The sequence below is a fragment of the Lycium barbarum genome, chromosome 6 (assembly GCF_019175385.1).
Source record: "Lycium barbarum isolate Lr01 chromosome 6, ASM1917538v2, whole genome shotgun sequence".
In the NCBI taxonomy this organism is placed as follows: Eukaryota; Viridiplantae; Streptophyta; class Magnoliopsida; order Solanales; family Solanaceae; genus Lycium; species Lycium barbarum.
This window is the reverse complement of record NC_083342.1, coordinates 135,265,052-135,268,872: the sequence shown is the minus strand read 5'-3', so window position 1 is coordinate 135,268,872 and position 3,821 is coordinate 135,265,052.

Below are 3,821 nucleotides of genomic sequence, written 5' to 3'. Positions count from 1 at the left end.
ATAAGGCAGAACTTTTTGCAAAGTCTTGCCTTGCGAATTTTTTTTTATTTTTATGACTAAGCCGGGGTTTGAACCCAGAACCTCGGGATATTTTTGAGCGAAGGACAAAAATTAAAGACCAGCAATTTGAGGGGCAAAAACTAAAGACCACCCCCAACGAAGGGCAATCGTGCAAATTTCCCTTGCAATTTTTTTTCTTAACTGAGCCGGGATTCAAACCCAAAACCTCGGGATATTTTAAGCGAAGGGCAAAAATTAAATACCAGCAATTGGAGGGGCAAAAATTAACGACCGCCCCGAATAGGGGCAACCATGCAAATTGCCCATTCCTTATGCTTATTATTTGCTCTTTTTTTTTTTTTTGCGCGGACTACCCGTCATTTGGGGTGGTCTTTAACTTTTGTCCTTCAAATTGGTGGTCTTTAATTTTTTCCCCTCAAATTGGTGGTCTTTAATTTTTACCCTCTGCCTTTGGGCCTTAAGGCAGAATTTGGATGGACAGCTTTGCAAATTCTGCCTTAAGGCTCAAATTCTGTCTGCATGGGCAGAATTCTGCCTTGTGAAATTCTGTCTTAAGACAGAATTTGCAAAGGTAGAGTAGGCCTGTGCACGAATCAGTTCGGTTCGATTTTGGCCATCATCGAGTTAAAATTTCGAATTTCGACTTTCTAAAATTCTCAACCAAACTCGATCCATTCTAGGTTCAATTCGATTCGTTTTTTATTATTTCGGTTCGGTTACACAAATCGATTTGTTCGGTTTATTCGAAATTTAAACGAGTAATTATTTCATTTCAGTTTTAGAGTAAACATAACAAAAAACAATGAGATCCTAAATTTGCAAGCTTATAACCAAGACATTAACCAAGAAAAAATCATAAACTTGCAAGCATAATAGCATATAAATAGCAAAACAAGAGCTTGACAAGTTGTGCAAGCATACAAATTCGCCAACACCACATTACATATACCAAATTAATAATCCAGCATCTTGCAACTTGCAAGCAAACAAGCATAATAACTCGGTTTGCATCCTCAAAAAAATAAAAATAAAAATAAAACTCTAATTTGTACAGGCTAAGATCAAAGAACAAACAAAGTCATGGGTGGAGGCAATGACCAAAAGGCAAAGATGGCTCATGAGAAGAACGCTGAAAAGATGAAAGACCAAAAGGGCAGTCAACTTGAGGCCAACAACAAGGCCATGAATATCCAGTGCAAGGTGTGCATGCAGACATTCATGTGTACCACTTCTGAAGTTAAATAAATATTACTTCACTATTAAGTATTAGGCGTATATATAGTTAGACTATTAGAGTATTAGTCATATTAGTCACTAGTGGCATATAAATTCGGTTTGTTCGGGTCGATTCGGTTGATAATTGAAGCCAACCGTATCCGAACTGTTAAACCGTAATATTTTACAATTGCATTTGTAAATGAAATCGAATTGTACTATCCAAATTGAATTATCCGAATTATTTCGAATCGGTTCGGAAATTCGAATTGAACTGATTTGTGCACAGGCCTAAGGTAGAGGGCAAAAATTAAAGATCACCAATTTGAGGGACAAAAATTAAAGACCACCCCCAGCGAAGGCCAATCCTGCAAATTGCCCTATTATTTGGCCCATTTAATTAATTAATTTTTATTATTTTCTTGTATGGTGATATTAGGAGTGCATTAAATCTCTTTTCAAAGTCTTCGCATCTTTAAACGGTGGAAAAGCAGTACTTTAAAGCAATAAATTTAATAAAAAAGTTATTATCACCTTCTGTGGTTACGTTAAGAAAGTTGTAAATGTCATTTCACAAGTATTTTTCATTAATGCAAGTTTTCATTATTTTGCAGAATGGTGATGGAATGCTTCAAATCTTATTTCGAAGATTTATTTTTTCCTTCCAAATTACAAATAATTTTGGTTCTTCGAGAGATGCCTTCTTTAACCACTATAAACTACTTTTGTGTCAAAGAGTTACGATCAATATTTAAAAACTCATCATCTTCTTTTAATTACTTGGATTTTTTTAATTATAATAATATTTTTAAATATTTTCTTATATGGTGACATTAAGAATCTAGTAAATCTCCTTTCCAAGTTTCCAAATCTATATTTCAAGTTTTCAAGTTTCTAACAATACGAATATTTTAAGACTTTGAATAAAATTACTCAAACTTTATATTAATAAATAAATTTTTTGACAATAACATCTAAAGTAGAATATTGCAAATCCAAAAGCACATATTCCTGGTTGGCAGCATATAGTAGATGAAGATGAAGCAAAACTTGAAGCAAAAGTCATTGCTCCTTTGGATAGGCAGCTAATCCCTGCTTCGATTAAGGTGTATGGACATGAAGTAATGGTTGTTTGGGCTGCTGCCCCAAATGAACTACTTTAACCCCTATAAACCACTTTTGTGTCAAAGAGTTACGATCAATATTTAAAAACTTATCATCTTCTTTTAATTACTTGGCCTTTTCAATTATAACAATTTTTTAACTATTTTCGTATATGGTGACATTAAGAATGTAGTAAATCTCCTTTCCAAGTTTCCAAATCTATATTTCAAGTTTTCAAGTTTCTAACAATACGAATATTTTAAGACTTTGAATAAAATTACTCAAACTTTATATTAATAAAATTACTCAAACTTTATATTAATTAAAAAAAAAATTGACAATTAGATCTAAAGTAGAATATTGCAAAGCACATATTCCTGGTTGGCAGTATATATTAGATGAAGATGAAGCAAAACTTGAAGCAAAAGTCATCGCTGCTTTGGATAGCCAGCCAATCACCACTTTGATTAAGGTGTATGGCTTGTTAATCAGACATGAAGGAATGGTTGTTTGGGCTCCTGGCCCAAATGAAATACCTTATCGGCCTGTTGGCGCAAAGCATGACGTGTGCCACGCCCTTTCTCCTAATGGGGTATGGTGTTGACCAAGATGACACCCCGTATTATATAGGTAAGGTTCTTGGGGAACTCGTAACTAGATGAACGGGTACATTCACATCGCTCGTTCTCTTCCATTCTAGTTTTGTGAGATTCTAGGAGACGTTTGTTGGAGGCCCACGCAACCTGCTTTTCGGATGGTTAATGCACCAGCTTTAAGCAGGGAAACAAAGTTGCACATATGCTGGCACAATAGTCTCTCAAGAAGAATAGTGTGTTTAGGGCTCAGTGTTTTGTTATTCCACCTATCTATGTTCATCATCTATTAGCTAATGATAAGTCTAGCACAATGGTAGCTAGGAAGACATTGGATGAAAAAACTTGTAATATTGTGGCCAGTTTTGGCAACAAATTTGTCCTAGGTGACACAAGTATGGTTTGTACTGCTTCTATGATGTAATTAATATAATAGTATCTTGGTTGTCCAAAAAAAAACTATTAATTTGAATTAATTGATGTCAATAAAGTTGCTTCTAGCCTCTACATGCAAAGCATGATTGGAAATCATTACCCTAAAAAAAAATGTTCTTTCCTTGTCCTATTTTCTTCCCTGGAAAATGCATTAGGCACTACCATCATAGTCTGATGCATTTCATTAAGAAGTGTTTCTTAAGTTGGTAATCTTAAATTAATTTGTTACACCTCATTTATTTTCGCGTCGTTGTAAGCAAACTAACGTGAGTCCAGAGAGGCTATGATACTCCTATAAGGTTAAGGAAGACTTTTAATAAGTGTTAGACAAGTATTTAAAGGTTTCGGGATCAAGAGAATTGAAGAAATTAGGCTCGTTGAAAATTTGAAAAAACTTGGCAGAATTTTGGACAAGATTTTTGGTCCAACTTCAAAGAGACATATCTCCTAGAA